Source organism: Symphalangus syndactylus, chromosome X (genome assembly GCF_028878055.3).
Source record: "Symphalangus syndactylus isolate Jambi chromosome X, NHGRI_mSymSyn1-v2.1_pri, whole genome shotgun sequence".
Lineage (NCBI taxonomy): Eukaryota > Metazoa > Chordata > Mammalia > Primates > Hylobatidae > Symphalangus > Symphalangus syndactylus.
Genome location: NC_072447.2, coordinates 55144838 through 55154384, shown reverse-complemented (window position 1 = coordinate 55154384; position 9547 = coordinate 55144838). Strand labels below are relative to the sequence as shown.

Below are 9547 nucleotides of genomic sequence, written 5' to 3'. Positions count from 1 at the left end.
TGTGGAGAAGAACCGATCCAGGCCGGGCCAGGTGGCTCAGGCCTGTAATCCCAACACTTTGGGAGGCAAAGGTGGGAGGATCCCTTGAGCGCAGAAGTTTGAGACCAGCCTGGGCAACATAGTGAGACCCTGCCTCCGCAAAAAATACAAAAATTAGCCAGGCATGGTGGTGGGGGCTTATAGTCCCAGCTACTCGGGAGGCTGAGGGGAAGGGATTGCTTGAACCCAGGAGGTGAAGGTTGCAGCGAGCCAAGATCGTGCCAGTGCACTCCAGCTTGGGTGACAGAGAGAGACGCTGTGTCAAAAAAAAAAAAAAAAAAAAGGCAGGGCACGGTGGCTCACGCCTGTAATCCCAGCACTTTGAGAGGCCAAAGCAGGTGGATCACCTGAGATCAGGAGTTCAAGACCAGCCTGACCAACATATAGTGAAACCCCATCTCTACTAAAAAATACAAAAATTAGCTGGGCATGGTGGCACACACCTGTAGTCACAGCTACTTGGGAAGCTGAGGCAGGAGAATCACTTGAACCCCAGAGGCGGAGGTTGTAGTGAGCCAAGATTGAGCCACTGCACTCCAGCCTGGGCAACAGAGCAAGACTCTGTCTCTCAAAAAAAACCAAAGAATTCATAACACAATGTCAAGCTCATAAGTGTTCGCACAACATTCTTGGGAATTTATGCAAAGAGAATATTTTTTTAAAGACTTACCAATTACCCAACTCCAACAACTGTCAACTATGATCAATCCTGTTTCATCTATACCCTGACCCACTTCCCCTCTATTTGGAAGCAAATCCCAGACATCACTCCATTTCATTGGTAACTCCTGGGCTCAAGCGATCCGCCTGCCTCAGCCTCCCAAAGTGCTGGGATTACAGGCATGAGCCACTGCACCTGGCCCCAATTTTTAATTTAGAAAAAAATTTAAACCTGCCCCAAAGTTGCAAGAATAGACAGCCGAGGGGATGAGGCCAAGGTGCATAGGGGTTTATTTTTCTCATGTAATAAGAGAGCCAGAAGAAAACAGCTCAGGCTGGGCACGGGTGTCACCATGTCATCTGCATGTAGGCTCACTAAAGTCTCCATTCCACCAATCTCAGCGTGCGGTTCTCATCTTTGTGGTCACAGACCAGTTCACACACTTCTGGGCATCACACTCCAAGTTCTAGGAGAGAAAAAAGAGCAGAGCCAAAAGCCTCTTGTGAGGCTTTGCTTGGGAAGGGGCACCCGCCCCATGGACTTCCACCTAATACTCCCACCTCCTCACATTGTTACATTGACCGGAACTGGGAGGCAAGTCTCTCCTGGGGTACAAGGCTGAGGAGCCAAGTATTCTTAGAGAGGCACATTGCCATCCTGAACCAAATTGGGGTTCTGTTAGGAAGGAAGGAGTGGAAGGGGATATCTGTTACAGAAGGGTGAGAGAATGAAGGCAGAGGGGCAGCTGTTTCTGGGGTCTAGGCTGAAGGAAGCATGGAAGAACAGTTGACATGAGCAGTGCTCAGAAACAATGAGGCAGCCTCAGGTCACTGACAAATGGAGAGAGATGGTGAAATGAAGAGCGGTCAGGGTGGCTCTAAGCTTCCTCCCATGGGAGAGTAGTGGAAGGATTGGGGCAGGGCTTTGGTTTTTTGTTTGTTTTGTTTTGAGACGGAGTTTCGCTCTTGTTGCCCAGGCTGGAGTGCAACGGTGCGATCTCGGCTCACTGCAACCTCTGCCTCCCGGATTCAAGTGATTCTCCTGCCTCAGCCTTCCGAGTAGCTGGGATTACAGGCATGCGCCACCACACCTGGCTAATTTTGTATTTTTAGCACAGACGGGGTTTCTCCATGTTGGTCAGGCTGGTCTCGAACTCCTGACCTCAGGTGATCTGCCTGCCTTGGCCTCCCAAAGTGCTGGGATTACAGGTGTGAGCCACCGTGCCCGGCCAGGGTTATATTTTTTGTGATAGTCAACTATTATATGTCCACAGGAACCATGGAATCATCAACTCTTTTATTTTTTGTGAGACAGAGTCTTGCTCTGTCGCCCACACTGCAGTGCAGTGGTGCAATCTCGGCTCACTGCAACCTCCACCTCCTGGGTTCAAGTGATTCTCCTGCCTCGGCCTCCCGTGTAGCTGGAACTACAGGCGCCTGCCACCATGCCCGGCTAATTTTTGTATTTTTAGTAGAGACAAGGTTTCACCATGCTGGCCAGGCTGGTCTCAAACTCCTGACCTCAAGTAATCCACTGCCTTGGCCTCCCAAAGTGCTGGGATTACAAGTGTGAGCCACTGCACTTGGTCATCAAGTGACTCTTTGAATAGATCACTTCTTAATTGTATACGGCAAGTATGGTTCTTCTTACTTCACAGCAAAGAAAGCAATGCCCAGAAAGAAAGGCATTAGCTGAAGGTCCCAGTCAGTGAGGTGGTAATCTCTTGCCCATGAATAGAGAGCATTTTACTTTTAGAAAGTAAAAATGCTTTCATGTTAGATCCTTTCAAGGCAGGAAGACAGCAGGGGAGGCTGTCTGATGAGCTCATAATATGGGAGCCAGGAAGAACCTGTCTACCTGGAATGTGCTACATGTAGTGACCAGGAGCCAGTGGAAGCACAGGCTGTCCTTGACCTGTCCCTCCTCAGCTGGGAGTGAAGTGGCCAAAGAAGAATCACGAGCCTCAGCAGCTCCTGCCCCACCTCCCATAGGGAAGAGAGTAGCCCAAAGCCCTGTCAGGGGACGGATGTCTTTTCTGTAGCGCTTCCTTGGAACTTTATAATTAGAGTAGTTAGCTAGGGATGTCAGGGAGAGCCTCTCAGGAGAAGTGACACTTGAGTTGAGTCCTGAATGAGGAGGAGACAGCCATGTGAAGAAAGGAGGTTCCAGCAGAAAGGATGAACTTGGCGCAGTTAAGGATTGAAAGGCAGCTGGTATGATAGGAGCACAGTGGATGAGGGAAGGTTGGCAGGAGTCTTGTATAGTAAGTCATCATGGAGACAGGGAGACCAGGTAAGGAGGCTGTTCCAGTAGTTCAGATGAGAAAAGAAGTTAACTTGGCTCAGCGGGGCGTTGTGGCTTACATCTGTAATCCCAGCACTTTGAGGGGCCAATGCGGGCAGATCACCTGAGGTCAGGAGTTCGAGACCATCCTGGCCAACATGGCAAAACCCCGTCTCTACTAACAATGCAAAAATTAGCCGGGCATGGTGGCATGCGCCTGTAATCCCAGCTACTCGGGAGGCTGAGGCAGGAGAATTGCTTGAACCCAGGAGGCAGAGGTTGCAGTGAGCCAAGATCGCACCATTGCACTCCAGTCTGGGCAACAAGAGCAAAACTCTGTCTCAAAAAAAAAAAAAAAAAAAAAAAGAAGTTAACTTGGCTCAGGATTTTAGCAGTGGTGATGATGCAGTGCGCAGGTGTGGAGATAGAACTTAGGAAATTCAATGACAAGTGGTATGAGAGAAAGAAAAAAGGAATGACTTCTCAGCTTTGACCTGAGTGACTACGTGAAAGAAGATGCCACTTAATGAGATGTGGGGGGGGACCCTGGAGAAGGCAGGGAAAGGGAGGGAGAAAGTACAAGTATCTCTTGCTATCCACCATCCATTCCACGCATTTGTTCAGATGCTGAGGAATATTGCATTATTTGAACATTAGATAATCTATGAAAATACTTAAGTCAGCCGGGCACAGTGGCTCATGCCTGTAATCCCAGCACTTTGGGATTTGTTTGTGATATATTGTCTAATATTTGGGTTGTGAGGCGAAAGAGGGCCAGGCATGAGAGGGCAAAGTGGAGGAGAACCAAGAAGTGTGCACACATGGAAACCTAGGGACTAAAGCATGTGTACAGTACTGCTGAAGGGCCTAGTAAAACGACAAAGAATAGGTGACTGTGACTTTTTTATTTTTTTAATTTTTTTGAGACAGAGTCTCACTCTGTTGCCAGGCTGGAGTGCAGTGGCGCAATCTCAGCTCACCGCAACCTCCACCTCCCGGGTTCTAGTGATTCTCCTGCCTCAGCCTCCCGAGTAGCTGGGATTACAGGTGCCAGCCACCACGCCCAGCTAATTTTTTGTATTTTCAGTAGAGACAGGGTTTCACCATGTTGGCCACGATATTCTTGATCTCCTGACCTCATGACCCACCCGCCTTGGCCTCTCAAAGTGCTGGGATTACAGGCGTGAGCCACCATGCCCAGCTGACTGTGACTTTTATAGGAGCCACTTCGTTGGGATGATAAAAGCTGATTAGAGTAGAATAAAAATAAGGCAAGGAAGTAGACACAGTGGATTTGAGGTCTTGCAGGAAGCAGGGGGCAGTACAAAAAAAAAAAAACAGAGCGGCAAGCTTCAGAGGGACATAAGATCAAGAGGGCTTAATGGGTGATATTGGGCCGAGCACCGTGGCTCATGCCTGTAATTCCAACAGTTTGGGAGGCTGAGGTGGGAGGATTGCTTGAGCCCAGGAGGTCAAGGCTACAGTGAGCCGTGATGGTGCTACTGCACTCCAGCCTGGGTGACAGAGTAAGACCCTGTGCCCCAACTGTGCCCCCCCCAAAAAAAGATGGGTGATATTAAGGGAGTGAGCCAGGAGAGTGGGAAATATAGATGATGCATTAATAGATGAGAGACAACCACAAGCGCTAGGTTCCTGAGAAACAAATAGAAGATTTGGCCTTAAACAGAGGCACTAGGCTGGGTGTGGTTGCTCATGCCTGTAATCCTAGCACTTTGGGAGGCCAAGGCAGTTGGATCGCTTGAGGCCAGGAGTGCAAGACCAGCCTGGCCAACATGGTAAAACCCCGTCTCTACTAAAAACACAAAAATTAGCTGAGCGTGGTGGCGCAGGCTTGTAATCCCAGCTACTTGGGAGGTTGCAGCAGGAGAATCACTTGAACCTGGGAGACAAAGGTTGCAGTGAGCCGAGATAACACCATTGCACTCCAGCCTGGGCGACAGGGTGAGACCCTGTCTCAAATAAATAAATAAACAAACAAACAAGAGCACTCTATACCTCCTCCACTAGGAGGAAACAGAAAGCTTCTTTTTTTTCTGAGACAGAGTTTTACTCTGCCGCCCAGGCTGGAATACAATGGCGTGGTCTCAGCTCACCACAACCTCTGCCTCCCAGGTTCAAGCGATTCTCCTGCCTCAGCCTCCCGAGTAGCTGGGATTACAGGCATGCACCACCACGCCCAGCTAATTTTTGTACTTTCAGTAGAGACTGGGTTTCACCATGTTGGCCAGGCTGGTCTTGAACTCCTGACCTCAGGTGATCCTCCCGCCTCTGCTTCCCAAAGTGTTGGGATTACAGGCGTGAGCCACCATGACCAGCTGGAAATTGAAAACTTCTAAGGGAAGAAAAGGCACACATAGGGCTGGAGTGACACTACTTTCTCTCTTGGGGTTTTATTTATTTATTTATTTATTTATTTTTAATTTTAATTTTTTTTTTTTTTGAGACGGAGTCTTGCTCTGTCGCCCAGGCCGGAGTGCAGTGGCGCGATCTGGGCTCACTGCAAGCTCCGCCTCCCGGGTTCACGCCATTCTCCTGCCTCAGCCTCCCAAGAAGCTGGGACTACAGGTGCCCGCCACCGTGCCCGGCTAATTTTTATTTTTATTTTTTATTTTTTGTATTTTTAGTAGAGACGGGGTTTCACTGTGGTCTCTGTCTCCTGACCTCGTGATCCGCCCGCCTCGGCCTCCCAAAGTACTGGGATTACAGGCGAGAGCCACCGCGCCCGGCCCTCTTGGGGTTTTAAACAGAGCTATTTCCAAAATACATACTTGTCTTCTAGTACTTAACACATCTTGCAACACCTTTATTTTGACTGCTTAATCATTAAAACATAGTAAGTCTATAGCTGTGTCCACTCTATTGACACTACTATTCATTAGTTATTTTATCTACCTTAGTAGAGAATACAGTCATAGGAACCATCCAGTCTTGATGCGCTTCTGTAAGGAAGATAAAACAATTGTTTCTAAAACAATTCAGGAAGATAAAACCCTACCTCCCTGTAGAATTAGATAAAACCTAAGAGTTGCATCCCAGCTCCTGCGAAGCAGGAAATGAATAGGATGACCTGGGTTGCTCCGCTGCCAAACTTTAGGTAAGACTCACCCTCCTCCCATTCTTTTTATTATTACCGTTTAATCTAAATTTTCCTGTCTGAAAATATTCTTTCTTGTCTGGTAAAAAACCAAAACAGTACACTTTTTCTTTTTTTTTTTTTTTTTTTTTGAGGTGGAGTCTTGCTCTGTCGCCCAGGCTGGAGTGCAGTGGCACGATCTCGGCTCACTGCAAGCTCCGCCTCCCGGGTTCACGCCATTCTCCTGCCACAGCCTCCTGAGTAGCTGGGACTACAGGCGCCCACCACCACGCCCGGCTAATTTTTTTGTATTTTTAGTAGAGACAGGGTTTCACTGTGTTAGCCAGGATGGTCTCGATCTCATGACCTCGTGATCTGCCCACCTCGGCCTCCCAAAGTGCTGGGATTACAGGTGTGAGCCACCACACCCAATCTTTTTTTTTCTGAGATGGAGTCTCAGTTAGCCGGGCATGGTGGCGCGCGTCTGTAATCCCAGCTACTCAGAAGGCTGAGGCGGGAGAATCACTTGAACCCAGGAGGCGGAGGTCTCAGTGAGCCCAAATTGTGCCACTGCACTCCAGCCTGGGCAACAGCGTGAGACTCTGCAAAAAAAGAGATGGAGACTCGCTGTGTCGCCCAAGTGCTCTGTCTCCAAGGCACGATCTTGGCTCACTACAACCTCTGCCTCCCGGGTTCAAGTGATTCTCCTGCCTCAGCTTCCCGAGTAGCTGGGATTACAGGCACCCGCCACCATGCCTGGCTAATTTTTGTATTTTTGTAGAGACGGGGTTTCACCATATTGGCCAGGTTGGTCTCGAACTCCTGACCTCAGGTGATCCACTCACCTTGGCCTCCCAAAGTGCTGGGATTACAGGCATGAGCCACCATACCCGGCCCACTTTTTAAAAAATAGCTTTAACATTTCATTTGATACACCTTATCTCACTCCAAAATTTGGAGGCGACTTTTTTTTTTTTTTTTTTTTTTTTTGAGATGGAATCTTACTCTGTTACCCAGGCTGAAGTGCAGTGGCACCATCTTGGCTCACTGCAACCTCTGCCTCCCAGGTTCAAGCAATTCTCCTGCCTCAGCCTCCCGAGTAGCTGAAATTACAGGTGCACACCACCAGGCCTGGCTAATTTTGTATTTTTAGTAGAGGCTTCTACCATGTTGGCCAGGCTGGTCTCAAGCTCCTGACCTCAGGTGATATGCCCACCTCCCAAAGTGCTGGGATTACAGGCATGAGCCACCATGCCCAGCCTGGAGGCAACTTTCAGATGTCCATGCAAGAAAATGAAAAGGTTGGAAAAAAGAAAATAAGTAAAAGAGATTCAACCATGAGTACTGCTAATAAATGCAGTAAGACCTCATTCCCGTGGTGGGCAAAAGTGAAATCACATAGTTTTCCCAGTGTTGCTTCCAAGAAAGCATGTTTCTTAGATGCAAAAAGTATTTGTGACACTTATACCTGGGATAAATTTATACCACAGGTTCTGTTAATACTGTAGATTTCTTCAAAATTCCTGTACAGTCCGGGCACAGTGGCTCACGCCTGTAATCCTAACACTTTGGAAGGCTGAGGTGGGTGTATTACTTGAGGTCAGTTCGAGACCATCCTGGCCAACATGGTGAAACCCTGTCTCTACTAAAAATACAAAAATTAGCCAGGAGTGGTGGCGGGCACCTGTAATCCCAGCTACTCGGGAGGCTGAGGCAGGAGAATTGCCTGAACCCGGGAGGCGGAGGTTGCAGTGAGCCAAGATGGTGCCACTGTACTCCAGCCTAGGGGACAAGAGCAAAACTCCATCTCAAAAAATAAAATATAAAAAAAATCCCCACGCAATAAAGAGGACTGCAAATTGAGCATGGCAGCTGTTTCTGTGCTCCATATGAAAGGGAAGGCTCTGCCCAAGTGTGTTCCAATTAAAGAACTTCTACAGAAAATCACAGCAGCAGCATTCAAGGACAAGGTTCCCTGATGAAAACTGACATGGAAATTTTAAGGGTTATTAAAATCCTGGGACATTAAGGTAATTAAGTTGAATGCATACTGAGAATTAATATTCAAGTAACTCCAAAGTACTCTCAAAATGATGAGTTTTAAGAAGACGAAACTGAAAAGGTAGAAAATTCCTTCCAAGTTTGGGATTAGCTGAATACTGCATTTTCTGCCCAGGCAGTTATTAACTTACTTAATTGACTATTAGAAAGTGTCGCCGGGCGCGGTGGCTCACGCTTGTAATCCCAGCACTTTGGGAGGCCGAGGCAGGCGGATCACGAGGTCAGGAGATCGAGACCACGGTGAAACCCCATCTCTACTAAAAAATACAAAAAATTAGCCGGGCGTGGTGGCGGGCGCCTGTAGTCCCAGCTACTCAGAGAGGCTGAGGCAGGAGAATGGCGTGAACCCGGGAGGCGGAGCTTGCAGTGAGCCGAGATTGCGCCACTGCACTCCAGCCTGGGCGACAGAGCGAGACTCCGTCTCAAAAAAAAAAAAAAAAAAAGAAAGTGTCGACCGGGCGTGGTGGCTCACGCCTGTAATCCCAGCACTTTGGGAGGCCGAGGCGGGCGGACCACGAGGTCGGGGGTTCGAGACCAGCCTGACCAACATGGAGAAACCCTGTCTCTACTAAAAAATACAAAATTAGCCGGGCATAGTGGCGCATGCCTGTAATCCCAGCTACTTGGGAGGCTGAGGCAGGAGAATTACTTGAACCCAGGAGGTGGAGGCTGCAGTGAGCAGAGGTCGCGCCATTGCACTCCAGCCCGGGCAACAAGAGCGAAACTCCATCTCAAAAAAAAAAAAAAAATTGTCTATCTCTGTCCCAGATACGAAACCTTCCAAAAGGTGCTTACAGACTAAGAATGCTTACAGACTCATGCCTGCATGAGTTATGGTTGTCTTCAGCAGGAGGGTTGTTCTGTCTCAAATACCTAAGGCTGCCATGACTACATGCTGGACTCCTGAATATTCCTGCATGCACTTTCTTCACAAAATGTGGCATTTCATGGAGGCACTTGCTCCACAGAGGAGCACGATCCTAGGATGAACAAATAGGAGAATCCCATGTTAGGAAGTACTAGGTAATCTTTACTGTTGGTTGGATATTCTAAGTTCACAACATAAAAATAAGTTTAGGCTGGACACGGTGGCTCATGCCTGTAATCCCAGCACTTTGGGAGGCTGAGGTGGTAGGATCGCCTGAGCTCAGGCATTGGAGACCAGCCTGGGCAACATAGCGAGACTTTGTCTCTACTAAAAATAAAAATACAAAAATTAGCCAGGTGTGGTGGTGTGTGCCTGTAGTCCCAGCTATTCAGGAGGCTAATGCAGGAGGATTGCTTGAGCCCAGTGACAGAGCAAGACTGGACCCTGTCTCAAAAAAATAAAAATAAATAAAAATAAAAAAGTTTTGGACCCAACATAGTAAAGATGTCAATTCTCCTCAAAACTGATCTATAGGTTTAGC

At 48.2% G+C, this 9547-nt stretch overlaps 1 long non-coding RNA gene across 1 annotated transcript; it reads right to left on the bottom strand.

Annotated features, from left to right (window-relative positions):
* Nucleotides 1-973: 973 nt before the first annotated feature.
* Nucleotides 974-9113, bottom strand: LOC129475450 (uncharacterized). The gene is made up of 3 exons (XR_008654800.2): nt 8951-9113; nt 5897-5943; nt 974-1166 (listed from the first exon to the last, which is right to left on the bottom strand). It is a non-coding gene; the product is annotated as an uncharacterized lncRNA (long non-coding RNA).
* Between the last annotated feature and the right edge of the window lie 434 nt (nt 9114-9547).